Raw genomic sequence first — 17,721 nt, forward strand, 5'->3', positions numbered from 1 at the left:
ATGAGGAGAATGCCTTAAAAAGTCGAATTTGCCAGATGAAAAAAGAATCTCAAAAGCGCAATGAGGAGAATCATGGCTTCAGAATTAGCCTGGAGCAAATAGAAGCTAATGACTTTATGAGAAATCAAGATGATGTTAAACAGATCCAAACAAATGAAAGAATAGAAAGCAGTGTGAAATATCTCATGGGAAAAACCACTGACCTGGAAAATAGATCCAGGAGAGATAATTAAAAATTATTGGACTACCTGAAAGCCATGATCAAAGTAAGAACCTAGAAATCATCCTCCAGGAAGTTCTCAAAGAAAACTGCCCTGATGTTTCAGAATCAGAGGGCAAAATAGAGGTTGAAAGAATCCACTGATCACCTCCTGAAAAAGACCCCAAAAAGAAAACTCCTAGGAATATTATAGCCAGGTTCTGGAATTCCCAGATTAAGGAGAGAATATTACAAGCAGCCAGGAAGAAACAATTTGAATATTGTGGAAACACAATCAGGATGACCCAGGATCTGGCAGCTTCTACACTGAGGGATAGAAGGGCTTGGAATATGATATGCTGGAGGGCAAAGGAGCTGGGATTAAAACTAACAGTCACCTACCCAGCAAAACTGAATATCATGTTTCAGGGGAAATATGGTCATTCAGTGGATTAGAGGATTCAGCATTCTTGCTGAAAAAACCAGAGTTGAACAGAAAATTTGACATTCAGATACAAGAAGCAAGAGAAGCATGAGAAGTTAAACAGGGAAAAGAAAGCATCAAAGTTGAACTATTAACATTCCTACATAGAAAAACAATATTTGTAACTTATGAAACTTTTCTCAGTAGAAGGGAATATATTATATATATATATATACATATATATATATAGACATATATAGTCTATATATGAGGGTATATAGGCATATGAATATATGTGAATGGGCATATATATGTTTACAGGTGTACATAGATAGAGGGCACAGGACCAATTTAACAGGAAGGGATAATATTTAAAAGGTGAATTTAAGAGGTGAGAGATGAATATAATGAGAGGAGATGGAAAGAGACAGAATGGGGTAAACTATCTCATACAGAATAGGCAAGGGGAAATGTTTTACAATGGAGGGGAAGGATAGGAAGGCAAAAGGGAATGGGTCAACCTTATTCCCATTGAATTTGGCTTGGGGAGGGAATGAAATACACACTAAATAGGGTATCTCACCCTCCAGGAGAGTAGGGGGGGAAGGGGATGAGAGGGGGGATGATGGAAGGGAGGGCAGGCTTGGGGGGAGGGAAGTTGGAAGCACCCACTTTTGAAAAGGGACAGGATCAAAGTAGAGAATAGAACAAATGGGAGGTGGTATAGGAGGGAGGGAAATATAGTCAGTCTTTTACAATATATCTACTATGTTATTGTTTTGCATTAGCCACACATGTACATCCTATACTGAACTGCTTATCTTCCCAGTAAGGATGGGTGACGGGGAAGGAAGGAAATGAATCTGGAATTCAAAGTTTTAAAATCAAATATTCAAATATGTATGTATATATGAATATATATATATATATATATATACTATTATCAATACTATTTTACATGTAATTGGGAAATAAGATGTACAGGCACTGGGGCATAGAGATCCACTGGAAAAGTCGAAAGGGGTATTGGAGAAAGTATGGGAAATAAAAGATTGGAGGAGGGTATATCCTGTGGGATTGTTATTTTGGTGGGGGGTGGGTAGGGGAAAAATGGGGAGAAAATTTGTAACTCAAAATCTGGCGGAAATGAATGATGTAAATCAGAAGTTAATAAAGCATTTAAAAATAAACAAACTATATAAAAATAGTTTCCTCTAAAACTGTGAGGGCCATAAAATCCCCCCTTATACCCTTCAGTTTTTGGGGGAGGAAAAGGGATTAGATTCAAAGCTTAATTTAGTTCCTATGTCCTCAGTTTCCTTGATTCCATATAATTCCAAGTCCATAGTCCCCCAGGTTTGGTATCCAGCACTCTGGTTTCTCATGTCTTCCCTGCTGGGGTGGTAGCAACATCTGGTCCAGAATCCTGGCTCCAAGGGCCTTAAAGGTCCTGGATCTATAAGTACACTCTACACCTAGAACTGTTAAAAAAAAAAAAAGACAAGCAAATCTCAAGCTTATTTCTTGGGTTTAAGGGGAAGAGGAAGATGGTGGTCCTTTCTCTCCACATACAGTTTAGTGCATAGAACCCATGTGGCAGATGAATAATTCCTTCACCACTGGTTGTCCCTAGAAAGAGAGAGAGAGATTCTCCTAGTCCAGTAATTTAAAAATACAGCCAGTTCAAGCTATAGAGCCAATGAAATCAGGTTACTCCCATATATATGGTAAAGGAAATGAAGATTTTCTCCCAGAAGCAAGTCTTTGTTATCTTTTACATGGATACCTCCATCTTAGGTGATTTGGACATGTGTCAAACCCTGGTTACAAATCTATTTTTATTATAAATAAATGCCAGTCAAGAATCTCTGCTTTGAAATGTTACATAAATGGCAGTTATTATGCATTATTTTGTATTATTCTTACCTGTGTATAGGTCATATCCTCCTCCTCTAGTAAGTTCTCTGAATGCATGCATTTCCTCTTCTCTAAATTTCCACTTTCCCTGACCACCTACCACAATAAATGCTCTTTGGACTCAATTGGATCCAGCTGTCTTAATGACTGTTCAATAGTCAGTATGAGGAAAGATGGTGTAGAAGGGCCATTGATTCCAGGGCCAAGAGGTTAGCATGCTCCTGAAGACTGCCCTTGGCCCTCTTATATCCTTCAATATTAGTGTCTAAGGAGAAAGTGAAATAACCAATCAGCAATCCATTTCCAGCAAGGTCTGTTGATTAAAAAGAAACAAAGCAATGAGTTATGTCCGAGGTGTCATTTCTAGTGTTAAGGCTTCTGGGGAGTGGACCCTTTCCCATGAAAACAGACAGTTAAAAGCTTGGCCCCCTTCCCTGAGCATTTTGTGATGTTAGAAGTTGTGTTTTACAGCTCTGGTACACTGGCTGGCACCATCTGCTGGGCCCAGTTCATTATGCGTTCAATCAGTTTCTGGCAGAAAGGAAAGGCTGGTGAGGATTCCTAGAGGGGGATTTGGGAGGGGGATCAGGAAGGGTTCTCTGCTTTATTCAGCAGTGGGTTGAGCAATGTACTGGTGAGGGTCAGAGGTGATTTCCCAGCAGGCTTTACTGAGGATTCCAAAACACCCACTTAATTCAGGAAACTCAGCAGGCAGAGTCAGACTAGAGCAATTACAGTCTATGGATTTCCCTGAGGATGGTTTTAACAATGCAACTCTTAGGGAAGATTACTATAGGAGCTCTTTATTTATATCACTACAGAGGAGGAAGAGGGTATGGGCTCCTTACTTTGCACTGGAGAAACAGTCCTTTTCACTGTCTCTGGGCTATAAAAATAGTTCTTGCTTGTGAGGTTTTTTTAATCAAATAATGAGTTATGACAAATTTAAACATCATAAAATCTCTGAGTAAATTTACTGGTAGAACAACTAACAAATGTAATTTCTATTATAATTCTTCCCTGTTTACTCCTTTCCCCAACCCTACAAGTATTAGTAGAAATTATAATTGGCCATTATTTGGTACTAAAATCATACTTCATTCAAAACTGCAGCATGGTTAGTGGGAAAAAAAAGGCTGGATTTAGAGTCAGAGGGTATGGATTGGACAAATTACTTCACTTGGAGCTTCAGTTTCCTTATCCATTAAATGAAAGTATTGAATTAGAATATAGGAGTTCTTAACCTGAGGTTCATGAAACTTAAAAAAATTGGAAAATCATATTTCATCATAACTGATTTCCTTGGTAATCAATATGTTTTATAATAATGCATTTAAAATCATGATTTTAAGGAGTTCGTAAGCTTCATCAGACTGCCAAAGGGGTCTGTGACACAAAAAGAGATTAAGAACTCTTGGGATATTCTTCTTCTTCTTCTTCTTCTTACTTATTATTATCAAGAATCTAGTACATTAAAATGCTTCAACAAAGATAAAATCCTTTTAGCCAATATTCTGGCTGGTGACTAAATATGATTACTAAAGAGCTTAATTTAGTTGAGAAAGTCTGTAAGACTGATAGCATTTTGAGAAACCCACCTCATTTTTCTTAGCATGCCCCTCTTCTCCCAGTTCAATGATGATCGGCCTCATACCAAAAGAGTACGAAGAAATATTGTCCTCAATTTTGTTTCCTGTAGAGCTCTTTTTTTCTCTAGCCATTGGCTGGGTCAGCCTTCAAAAACTGTGAAATAGATGGATTATTTTTTGATCCCCTCTTAAAGGATAACTTCCTCTTCTAATGTCCCTTCCTACCTTCCAGTGCCTTCTCCCTGGTTCCCCATGCTGCTATTGTGCCTTCTGCATTCGCAATGCAGTTTCCCCTCTTTGACCTAGCTTCCTTCGATGAAGTTCCCATGCCTTAGGTTCTCCAGTTTCTTCTCCCTGTGCCCCACATCTCCATCAACAACATGGCTTCTCTGTAGTCCTCAGAGTCCTGCTTTCATAAGTCAGAAATAACAGGCACTAAACATTGTGGTCTAACAGAAAGAGCGCTATATTGAGATCTGGGTTCAAATTCTAGTTCTGTCACTGTATGATGCTAGACAAGTAATTTTATGGATTTGGGGCTATTTACTCATTTGCAGAAGAATGAGGTTGAAATACAGCCAAGGCCTGATTAATGTGAACAAAGAATTCTACAAAGTGGAAACATTATTTGAATTCACATTGCATATTTCCACAGGACTGGAACCAGGGACACAACTTTGAATAGTGTGAATTCGAATACATGCTAATGTATTTGAATGATCCCTAAATGTCTACCCAATCTAGCTAGAAGATATTTTGTGTGGAGAGAGAGGGGGTTGGAGGTGAGTGAATTGTATCTTTTTAGCCTCTCGCATCACATTTGTAGATGGCTAGCCATTCTGCCATCTACTTGCAGGACTAGATTCAAGGATACAATTGATCTTAAAAATCCTTTCTACCTCTGTTTTTTGGGGGGGGTTGGGAGCAGGGGAGGAGGCATAAAGTTGTGATTGCACACACAGTGAACTCTGGGCCTAGAAATTCCTTCTGTCAATGCAAATTGGCAACTGGTAATAACTTAATAGCTTTAGATATTTTCTTTGGGCACTGAGAGGTTAAGTGACTCGTTTGTGTTCACACAGTTAGCGTATGGCAAAAGTAGGACTTGAACTCAAGTCTTCTTGAACTAGACCTTGCCTATAAACCATCTTTTCCTTTATAATATACCATATAATGGAAAAAAAATAGCTTTTGAGGAGTGAACGCTCAGGATGGAAAGAGTCCATCGAGGGCCTTTTTAGAATCATGCTGCACAAGGAAAGCTTCCTGTCACAGAAGCAGATTATACTCTTACTCCCAATTCCTTTTTGAAAAGTAGTCGGGTCCCCTGGAGAATGTCCTAAACCCAGTCAGTTAGAGATGGCTTTGGCAGTCTCTATTACACTGAGAAGACATCATGTGTCAGCAATGATAAGCACCTTCTAGCCAGAAGGAGAATACAGTCTCACTAGGGAAAAGCACTCTCCTAGTCCCAATAGTCCCGCATTTAGAGAAATGGACCCAAGTTAGTCTATTACTGTCTGCTGTGATTACTCCAGCAGTAAGCGATTTAATGAGTGAGAGTGATGTAAGAAGAAAGTGACAGCCAGAGGGTAGGGAGACTTCCTAGATAAAGTAATATCTTCACAACAAAAAACCGCTTTTCCACATCAGCCTCAGAGGGCCAGGTTAGATGGCAACCTAATTCAATTGGAAGCATTTCCAAGTGAGTTGACCTGACATAGTTCTTGTATAGAAATAGAGGGAAGAGTAAGTGATTTCTGCTCACCGGCAACAAGACCCCCTCACTGGAAACTTTCTATACATAACTTGATTCTTAAGATTAAGTAGTCACAATGTGGCTGATAATAGCATTATTATGATGTTGGAAGGACAGCTAGGCAGTGCAGTGGATAGAGGGCGAGGCCTGGAGTCAGGAGGACTCATGTTCCTGAGCTCAAACCTGGCCTCAGATACTTCCTAGCTGTATGACTTTGGACAAGTCACTTTGCTCTGTTTTGCTCAGTTTCCTCATCTGTAAAATGAGCTGGAGAAGAAATTGCCAGGAAAACCCTAAATGTGGTCACAAAGAGTTGCACACAACTGAAATGACTAAAACACAAAGGAAACCAACTACAATACTGAAATATAGTTATAATATTTTTTAAGCTCATGGGCTCTAGTTTAAGAACATCTGCTCTAATATATGCTGGTGTGGGGGGTATGTGTTGGGAATATTATTGGAGTGTTGAAGGGAGAAAAGAATTCATAAAATAAAGCTTTTTTAAAGAATCTTTTTGGTGAGTAAAGCAGTTGAAAGCCAGCCTATGAACAATAAGCCACTAATCTGATAATATCCCAGAGCACAGAGTATTAGCCCCAGAAGTGATCTTACAAATCATCAATTTTCAATTGTCTCATTTTACAGATGAGAAAATTGAGGCCCATGGACATTTAATGACATTTGGTAGAGCTAGGATGAGGACCCATGTCTCCTAAATCTTACTCCAGGGCTCCTTCCACTGAATCTGACATGAATTTTCAGCTGCTGTCTCCTCTGTTTCTTTATGCACAAAATACCCATAGTCCTCGGTGGTGTTACTGCTGCATGAGTCTACTACCAGACAGTCACGTTTCATATCACCCTCATTGACTTGCTGAATTACTGTACTTTCTTACCTCATTCTCTTCCCAGTTTCATTTCTAGAACATCACCTGAATCATCAGGCTTTCACTCAGGGATGGCATCAGCCCAGCTACTGAACCTAAAAGGGGGTAAGTTTTTATGGAAGAAAATACAAAGAAGAATAGAGAATGAAGAAAGGGGTGAAGCCAACCCTGACAACCTGCGTGTTTAATGAGAGACCGAAAAGGAAAGAGTTTTCAGCCCTGCATGGTTTGCTCATTGCCTCTTTGAGATCTAATTTGCTACTTCTCTATTTTGTTTGCCTCCTTAATTCCATCATCAACTAAGTCCCACGGCTAAAATCCATATGTTGGAGGACAAGACATGGCACAAGTAACACAGAAACCTTTTTGCAGTGGGGTACCATGGGTGTGTTGATAAATATTTAACAATTGGCTTTCTGGGGAAATGTATGCAAAACACACTTTTTAAGCTTCATTTGCATTATTAACCTTTTCTCCATCATCTTCTTAAGCCTAGACAATCAACAAAATAATGAATCAGCCCCTCATATATTAGCCCCAACTGTAAATCTTCACAAATAACAATCTGCTCTTGAACCTGTTCAAGTTGACTCCAGCACACCCCTCCATGTTCCCTACAAAATAGCCTATTAATTAAGACTATTATGAAACAAGGAAGGTGATTCACTGGTAAGTAATCTTTACTAATGGAAGCATTTTTGCAAACATCAAATATTTTAATAAAATGTTAGATATTTAAGAAAAATACTAGGTAAGTTTTTGTTGTTGTTGTTGTTGTTTTTTGCTTTTTGGAGGGTGGGGGAGGGCAGGGCAATTGACTTGCCCAAGGCAATTGACTTGCCCAAGCTCACATGGCTAGTAAGTGTTAAGTGTCTAAGGCTGGTTTAAACTCAGGTCCTCCTGACTCCAAGGCCCATGCTCTATTCACTGCACCACCTAGCCGCCCTTCTCCCCCCCCTTTTTTTTAGTAATAATTTAGAAGTGGTTGATATTTGAGTGTCAGAAGATCTGGGTTCTAGTCTAACATCTCCCACTGTGTTACTGTAGGCCTTAAAGTAAGTTTCTTCATTTTCCTGGACCTTAGTTTCCCCATATGTAAAATGAGGGAGTTAAAATAAATTATAAATTATCTCTGAGGTCTTTTCCATCTCTAACATTTTGTGGTTCCTTTTCTGAAGAGACCTTGCAACAATACCTTACTCTGATCCTTTGATGGGGTCACTTTCGTGTCGTCCTCTAGAGATGCAGGTTGCCTCCCTTCCACACCTTTTCATCTGTGTAGTTCTTATATTTCTTTCTAGAAATCCTGTATCAGTGTTTTATCTGCAGTTCTGGAAGCTTTCCTCTTTTATTATCTTGGGGGTAGCAATGAAGCACTTAAGAAGCCCATCTGCTGTCTCTCATTCCCGGTATGTGATGAGCCCCCTCTTCCCTCCCTCCCAAATCAGGAAAGTCTGCCTGGCACATCTCATATGCAAGTCATGGTTGCTGACTTACATCCATCATACGTTTTTCCGTTGACCTTTGGGTTGCCTATAACTTTGAGAACATATTATCACTGAGAGTATTAGTGATGAGTTTTTGTAATGATGAGCAGTGGTTAGGAGTCTTTGAAAGCATCGTGCGACTTCTCAAATGCAATTCAGTCAGATCTCCTCCTTCTACTCAATTTGCTTCCTTGCTTATCTTTAGGAACTGTCCAGTATAGAGCATACATTTGGATTAAGTCAAAGGAAAATTCATATCATAGGATCATGTAATCAAAGTTAAAGCTGAATCAACCCTTAGAGATCAACTAGCTCCCTAATTTTACACATGAAGTTGAAGATCAAAGAAGAGAGTGAATCTCTAAATTCAGTGTCCTTTCCATACCATAAAAAAGAGGGAAAAGCTAACTTTAATGTATTTTGTATAATATATTCCCTGGTCTGACTACCAGGAAAGTATGGTAGCCAAGTATTTCTTCTTCTTCACTTAGTCCTCCCAAATCTGAGTGACTTCCCCCAACAGTAATCCCAATTCATCAAGTATGTGTGCATGTATGTATATGTAAATGTATGTATAAATACACACACACATATATTTGTTTGTATATACTTGTTGGCATGTTGTCTTTCTGAAGATTTTTTTTAGTAGGTCCTTTATTTTTGCTTTTCTTGTATCTCAAGTACTTTGTACAGTGCCTGAAAAAAAAAGTAGGCACCTAATAGTGCTTATTGACTGACTGGCTAAACTGTCTCCTGACCTTCAATTACTATTTGTAGGGTACCTCTGATTGTCCCACAGGCATCTCAAACCTAATATTTCTTAAATGAAATTCATTGCCTTTCCCCAAAAAGTTGTTCCTTCCTCAAATTCCCTTATCTCTGTTGAAGGGACCATCATCCTTCCAGATCCCTAGGTTTGCATTCTTAGAGTCATCCTTGACCAGTCTTCCTTAACCCCCACATATAATCATTTGCCAAGTCTTGTTTCTTCCTTCACAATATTCATTGCATCTGTCTCCTTCTCTCCATTTACCTTCTATCTCAGTTCAGCCCTTTATCATCTCTTTTCTATTACAATATCCTCCTAACTATTATAATAGTCTCCTAATTCCCCTGACTCAATTTCTTCCTCCTTTTAATATATCCTCCTCACAGCTACCAAATTGATATTCCTAAAACATAAATCTGACCATGAACCATATCAACCTCTCCCCTAATTCAGAAGTCTTCACTGGCTCTCTAATACCTCTAGGATAAGATATAAAATCCTTAGTCTGATTTTTAAAGCCCTCCACAAGCTACTTCCTATCTACATTGGCAGTCTTATTTCATACTGCTCCCTTTCATACACTCTTTATTTCATTCTGATGGACCATTAACTCTATCCTGCGTACAACATTCCAGTCCTGAACTCCATGCATTTTCACAAGTGGTCCCTTTGTAGATGCCTCAATTTTCTTCACATAATAGTTCAGGAATACTCTGTCTTTGTGTCTGTGTCTCTTTGCCTCTCTCTTTCTCTGTCTTTCATACATGCAATTTTTACTTTACATTTCTCTCAGTAAATTTGACAAATTCAACATGTGCTTGTACTTGTGTACATGTTGAATCCCTCTACTAGAGGGTTCCCTATTACTTTTGTATCCCTAGCACCTAGTATATTGCTTTACATATGGCAGAAATATGACAAATATTTGTCAAATTTAACTAAAATGAAGTGAAATGCTGGTCATAGCCTAAGTGCTCAATAAATGTTTCCTGAATGAATTAATGAATACATCAATTTTAAAAACTGTTATAAAATTAAGGTTTTATATCAGGGTTAGCTGCTGTGATTGTGAGATAGAGGGGGAATACAAGTACATGTAGTGAGCTCACAATAGATGATACTAGTTGACAGAATTCTCTCTACCTCAGTTTCTAAAACTACAAGTCATTGTGTATATTTAAAGATTTTACAAGGGTACCTAGCTTTAGCAACAGATGAATTGCTGAATGAGTACGTATAAAAATAAATTCTTTAAATTTGCAAATGAAATTCCATTTCCCCATTGAATTGTATTGTCATTTTGGAGATTATTATTATTATTATTATTATTGATGGTATAAGGGACTGTAATGGGAATGTAAATTTTTAAGATCTTCCCTGCCCCTAGGCTAAAGTGCACCTGGAACCCAGGGTAGGGGGCTTGTTTTTCAGTAGATACTTTTTGATTGTCCAATGGGTCTAAAAGGTTGTTACATTCTCTGAGCCAGGAGAAGGCTATATAAGCCCTGATGTGAGGCTTTGTTTTGGGGCTCACTTTGAGAAGTGTTCTGTGATTTGATCAGATGAAGCTCTGGGAAGCCGTTGTCCAGAGCCCCCCGGCTTTGAAAGGCCCAGATGTTGATTTGGTATGGATGTAATGGTTGGACAGTTTGGAAATCTATCTACTTGATCTGTTTCTGTCTGTATAATCTGAAGTTCGGGGAGCTGACCTTTTTCCCCTGAACTAGGTAAATGCTACATATTTGACTGATTAAAGTAAGCCTGTTAACCCATTTTGAGTTGCTTTCCTTTAACAAAGCAGATCCAAGAACCTGTGCTGGTGGCCACCCTGGGGACACTTGGGGTGCTTGCTGCTACAGAGACTTAGAAAATCAGCTCCAGCTCTGCCTCTATTGACCTTGGACAGCTCACATTGCCTCCCTGAGCTTTTGGTTTGTTCATCTGTAAATAAGTGATGATGATGATGAAGCTTCTATCATCTTCTATCATTAACTTTACAGAATTGCTGTGAGGATTGAAAGAGAATATGGCATAGCAATCCTTTATGCTATGTAAATACAAGTCATGTGAATGTAGACTACTGTTATTTTTAATTGATTTCCAATGAGCAATGAAAGGCAGATTGACAGGGTCCACTCCATCATTTCTTAGCTGTGTGATTCTCAACAAGACACAACTACTCTGAGAATCAGTTTTGGGGGATGATGATGCCTCTTTTGCCAACCTTAGAGGATCATGAAACTCAAGTGAGATAAACTTGGTGAAAATTCTCTATAATATATAAAATGCTACCTAAAAATAAGGAATGTGAACATCAATAGTAGTTAATAATACAGTTTCACCAACCCCTAGCTTTTCAGCTAAGTATTTAATGACCATTCCTTTTATTTTTTTAAGATAATTTTTTTTAAAAAGGATGTTTCATTTGGGAAATTAATATTGAAAGGAAACAAAAAGGGGATTTCTATGTAAATAAAACAAACACCCTTTAAATTTAGCTGCTCCAAATGTCTCAATTTTTGTATATTGGGTTTTCTTTAAACAGGGCTACCCTGTGTCATTATTGTACCCAAAATGAGCTGTCAAGCAAAAGTACTTCCCTTCTTAATTAACATCTGGGAAGAAATACCTTAAGCAAGATGATTTAACAGGGTATAATTGGGTCCTAATCCCGCTCAGTTAAGAGATTCAGTTTTAAGATTTGAACTTCCCAGCACGAGAGTTGGCTTTTATCTTTTCCTAGTACACACCCCTGCAACTGGGGAGTTGGTGGTAGGCATAAAGAGCATCTGTAGAACAGTGGTTACATTGACTGTTATCTGAAACTCTTCTAAGACTCTTTAAAGATCTTGTATCTGACAGAACTCTTCTTTAAAGAGGCAGGATAAACATGCACGCACACACAGAAACACACACACACACACACACACACACACACACACACACACCCTCTGCCGGTCCATAGAGAGGCATAATAGAAAGAGACTTTTTAATATGTCGGGGTGGAGCAGAATGGTAAAGCCAAGAAGAAATCTCCAAAGTGGAAACAAGGAGCTCTCTGGTGTGTCAAGCTGAAGGCCAAAGCTGCTGATGTCTGGAGGGACTGAATTCTTCTGATGTGATCTGATCAGGCAATAATTAGGATCAAGATTGAGGAAGCAAAGCTTGATAAGATTGTGGAGAGGGAATTCTTCCCCTTGTTCTGGAATGTGAGGGGTTGTCAAACTAGATACCAGTTGAATATGAAAAGAAGGGGTGCAGCTGTTCTATCTCTGGGTTGGTGATACAAGAGGAAATGTACTTAAGCTGTCTTCAGCACATACTTCCTGGTCTCCCATGTCCTTCCCCTACTTTTGAAACTCCTTATGAACTTGGTATAAATCCCCACTCTGGTGCTTAATGCCAGTGTGATCTTGGATAAATCATTTCATTTCTCCTCATCTCTTGAACAAGGGGGTTGGGCTTGATGGCCTCAGATTCTTTCCCAACTATAAATCTAAGACTGCATTATCCTAGATTATTTCTTCTCTAAGGTTCATTCTCTGACCTGCCCACATACAGTTCAATCACACCATTTACTCCAGCATCCCCATGACAATTAAACCTGGTGGGGGATGGGGTTGGGGGTGAGTACATCTCATATTGTCAAGCCTAAATTTACCTTACAGTCTCAGGACTAAGGTTGAACATCTATGTTGAATGCTGTCTCTTCTCCTTCTGTCCAATGACAGTTGTTCATTACCTGAGTAGCTGCTATCACTTTGAAAATAAGGGAAATGTGTGATGAAATTTTCAGTGATGAGTTACCCATATAAATGTATAATGATATTCTCGCTCTCTTTGAAGTTGCTCAGGGCCCAAGAGAATAAGGGATGCCATTTTCTATACTATATGACCCTCCCCAACTTCTCCCAGAGATATGCTGGATCCAGTTTCAACCAGCTGGGAGGAGGTGATTGTAAAATTTTCAATGTGAGCATTTATACTTAAAAAATGAGCAAACACTCTCTTCAATACTTTATTGTTTTATTGATTATCTAGACTTAAGAAAGAGACAATGAAAATGTTAAAAATTCAGATTCAATTTAGAAGTGTGTTATGAAGACTTCCCTTTCCAAAATCAAAGCTGGTTGTTAAACATTTTACCAGCACATCATCACCTTGATCTGCTTCCTGAATTTGCTACTCAATAGCCACAATGACCCCTGTCAATGCAATGCACACATGGCCACCAGCTTTTACCTTTGACAGTGAATCCATACTTTAATAAAGTCTGCAGGATTAGCTTCATCTCAGGAGTAATTGGTGTTTGTTTCACTGCTCCTTTGGGTTTTTACTAAAAAATTTCATATTATGAAACAGTAGAGGTCATTCTATACCTCTTCACTCACTTCAACAGCATCCCACCATGGGTACACAACTATTTCTTAAGGTACAAATATCTTTTATCTCCCCATGCTTAGTAACTTGGTATGGCAAACCAGTTAAATTCCTCCTTTTGTAACTTTTATGGATTTATGATTTTGTTAGTGTAGGTATCCCTTCTATGGATACATATCATATTTCCACTCATGTCTTCTCATCTTGTGCATATTTTCCTATAAATCTTTCATACATGCTCATCCAATGTGCTGGATACCATATGTGTATACATATGTATACAAGGACCATACAGATGGAAATGGGAATCTTACAGTTTTATATCTTTTTCCATGCAGCCCTCTGGATAAAGGTACATCTACTGCAACTTCAACATCCATGACCATTATTAAACATCCATAATTCGGTCAGATAATAAGGGGAAACACTTCAAAGGGTCTTGTTGATGTACTTGCTTTACTGATGAAAATTGAAACATCCATTTCACATCACCCTGGATCAGTCTTGCCTATGTTCTCCCATAAATTCTCCACCAAAAATCCGCCCAAGATACCCTGTTCCAGCTTTGGTGTCATTTTCACTTGGTAACCCAGAGAGAAAAAGAGCAGGCAGGCTGCCCATTGATTTTCTTGCCCTTGTCTCATGATAGGCTGAGATTTTCTAGTCACACATTTCTCTAATGGCACCTTTCACATAACTTCTATCACATAGTTCTTTGGTGCGATACTTGTCTTGTGGCCACCATCCACACCTCCACTGCCCTTTGGACAACCTATACCTTGAATGCCTCCAACAGGGGTATTCCATGATTCAACAATGTCCACAGAAGAGAGTTAAGACAGGGTACCTGCCCTCCGGAAGATCACAACAATAATAGCTAACATTTACATAGTGCTTAAAGATTTTTGAAGTGTTTTATATACATCTTATCATCAAAGTCTTTGTCACTATGAATGGTTCAACATCATAATCCAATATTGTTTATTAATGGAAATGACATTAAAGAAGATGTGTTACCATTTGTTTTGTTGCTTCACCCTGAGTACCATTGGGCCTAACTTGCAGCTGAAATTTCCTATATTTATTTTCTTCCCCACTAGAATAGGGGCTCCTATGTCCTTTGACCTAGTGATATTACTAATATGTATATGCCATAAAGGTATCAAAGAAGAGGAAAAGGAACCACACGTACAAGCATTTATAGGTACTCTCTGTGGTGGCAAAGAATAAGAAGCTTGATAGAGTACCCATCAATTAGGAAATGATTGATCCAATTATGGTATATGAACATAATGAAATACTAATGTGCTATAAGAAATAATGAAGGGGATAGTTTTAGAGGAATCTAGGGAGATTCTTTTGACCCAATTAAGTATGAGGTGAACAGAACCAGGAGAATGAATTTATTCAATAATAATAATATTGTAAAGACTTTGAAAGCCTTGGGAACTCTGATTAGCAGAATGACTAAGCACAATTCCAGAGAACTAACAACGAAATGTGTTACTCAGCTCCTGATAGAGAGGTGATGATGGACTCAGAGTATGAGTCACATCTTGTTGGGCACAGTCAATGCAGGAATGAATTGTTTTGGCTATATGTATTTGAAAGAAGGGTTTTGTTTTTCTCATTTTCTCAATGTGGATGTAATGGGGAGAAGTGGGAGAGGGAGAAGGAGAATCATTTGAAAATAAAATTTAATTTACAAAAAGAATGAATGCACACTGAGATCATGGATTACCTTGCTTTTCTATCTGTATCTCCAATGCTTTGTACGTAGTAAGCACTTACTATTTTCAAAATTCATTTATTCATTTGATGCTCAGCACGACACAGTGAAGTAGGTATTATGAGTCCTATGAACCCTATTTTACAAGTGGGAAAACAGAGGCTCAGAGGGGTTAAATACCTTGCATGGGCAAGGCCATATAGTAAATGTCAGAGGTAGGATTTAAACTCTGTCTCTCCTGAATTCAAGTACATAGTATTGTTCCGTCCTCCCAAGCTGCCTAGCAGCAACAGATACAAATATCCCAGTAAATGTAATAACAAATGATTTTTTTAGCTACACAAGGGAGGTATTAACCAAGTGCTGTGTGGGTCCAAGTAGAAGCATGACTGACTCAACTCAAAAGATTGGGGAAGACTTCATGGAGAAGCTGACCATTGAATGGGTACTTAAGGATAGACAGGATTTCAGAAGGCAAGCTGGCGAAGGAAGAGAGCAGAAAGCAATCATATGCCAAAGTGAGTAAAAAATGCAATCATGTATGAGGACAGTCAATGGAATATGTGGAAAAGAATAGAATATAAACTCTATGAGGGAAGAACTCATTTCTTAGTTTGTAATTGCATTTTTAAAAAAAAGACCTGATGTGATTTTATTGATAGAGAGAGCTCCCAGTAAGAAAACCCCTTAGACCAGAGGTGGGCAACTGTGGCCCTCTAGGTCTTAAAGTACAGCCCTTTGACTGACTCCAAAGCCCAGTGAACAAATCCTTGGTAATATCGAGAATTCTAAAAGCCTCCATGCCATTGGTTCTGTGAAGTCTGGATTCAGTCAAAGGGCTGCACTTGAGGACCTAGAGAACCACAAGTGGCCTCAAAGTCAAAGGTTCCCCACCCTTGCCTTCAATTAATATAGGTCATCACCTGCTTTGAAACAGGTTTTGAAAGGTGCTGAGGGGGTCCAGGGAGACAGCATTCACTGGTACATAGCTACTCTGAGAGTCAAGAAGACCTGGATTTGAGTCCTCCTTCTCTCTCAAATTTTCAAGTGATTTTGAGCAAGCCACTGAACTTCATGGTGTCCCGGTCTTGCACATAAGTGCTTAATTAATGCTGGTGGGATTGGCAGTTTTGAGATAAACTGGACAGGCATGTGGTGCAAACGCTCGAATGGTTACAAGTTTAAATTTTATTCAGTAGACAATAGAGAACCATTTTTGTATAAAGGTTTTCACTAGAGGAGTGGCATGGTCCGGTCTTTCTATAATGGAGATAACTCTATATTCAATACATTTTCTGCTATTCCAATGGGGAATTTGAAAAGAATTAGCCTTTCTTAAAAGGTATGCATTATTATAGACAAATGGAAGGAAACCACGCTCACAGAGAGAGCTATCTCTAACTTTCATTTTTCCCTTTATTTAACATGGATTCGGACTTGAGGCTGTCCGTAGGATGGAACTGCTTTGGCAAACTATTCCCCAGTGACCCATGAGATATGGGCATCTGGCAGAGAAGGTAGTGAATAGTGTTATTATTATTTTACCTATCCCTCCATCAATATTTGATGAGGGTATTTTCAAAGACTTGTTTAGTATGATCTGCACATAAGGAGTCCTTCAGAGTATTTATCACGTTCGGGGTATAATTACATTCAAATCCAGAGATGGTGTTGCTAGGATACAGTTGCTTCTGGTTCCTGGGGGGGTGGGGGGGAGGGAGGAGAAGGGAGGGTTGTGCTCCTTCCTCCCTCCCCCACCTCTGCTCCTCTACTATCAGGGACTGGTGACTGACTAGAATTATACTTAAAATTTCTCTTAATGAAGCAGTGAAGGCCATTAGTATGTTTTATAGCATGCATGTGTTGGAGAGGGGGTCACTTTGTATACCTCTCCAATTGGGGAAGGAGCCTTTTGGTTGGGGAGGACGAGGTGTTAGATAAGGTTACCGTTCCAGGCAAGAAAAAAAGAGGGGGTGGGGTGTGTATGATTGGGGGTTGGGGGAGAGAAGGATAAAGAGAGGGCATATTGCTGCTGTAAAAGGCTCCAGGGATTCAGGAACTCCATGGGAGGAATAATAACCACATCTTTCCTTCAGCCCTGGAATTCTGACTGAGCCTGTATCATGCATCCTCAAAGATAGGAAAATGAGCAGTCCAGCTTTGTTATCAGGAGGCTGCCCTTGGCCAAGGACATGATCAGCCTCCAAGTCAAAAAGCATCAAAACAAACAAAAGCCAACGCCCTTCCTGCTTGCTAAAAATCACCACCGCAGCTATATGACAAAGAAATTAATTGGAAGGGGGTGACAAACAATAACCCTGGGGCTGCCGGGGTGGGGACAGGTTAAAATTTTTCCCTCATCTTCCACTCTCTGGACACTCACCCTTTTCCAAGTACATCATGGGATTGTAGAGAAATCAATCTAGAGTTGGAAGGGACCTATGAAACCATCTAATCCCCCTCGTTTTGCAAATGGAGAAACTGAGGCCCAGTGACTTGACCAAGATGCCAGAGATAGCAAGCATCCTATAAATTCAATTTATTTCACTTTTTATTTGTTAAAGTGGTGAGGTAGCAT

This window comes from Petaurus breviceps, unplaced genomic scaffold, assembly GCF_028583685.1.
Source record: "Petaurus breviceps papuanus isolate PSGF00001 unplaced genomic scaffold, PetGlider_PUasm1.0 90424, whole genome shotgun sequence".
In the NCBI taxonomy this organism is placed as follows: Eukaryota; Metazoa; Chordata; class Mammalia; order Diprotodontia; family Petauridae; genus Petaurus; species Petaurus breviceps.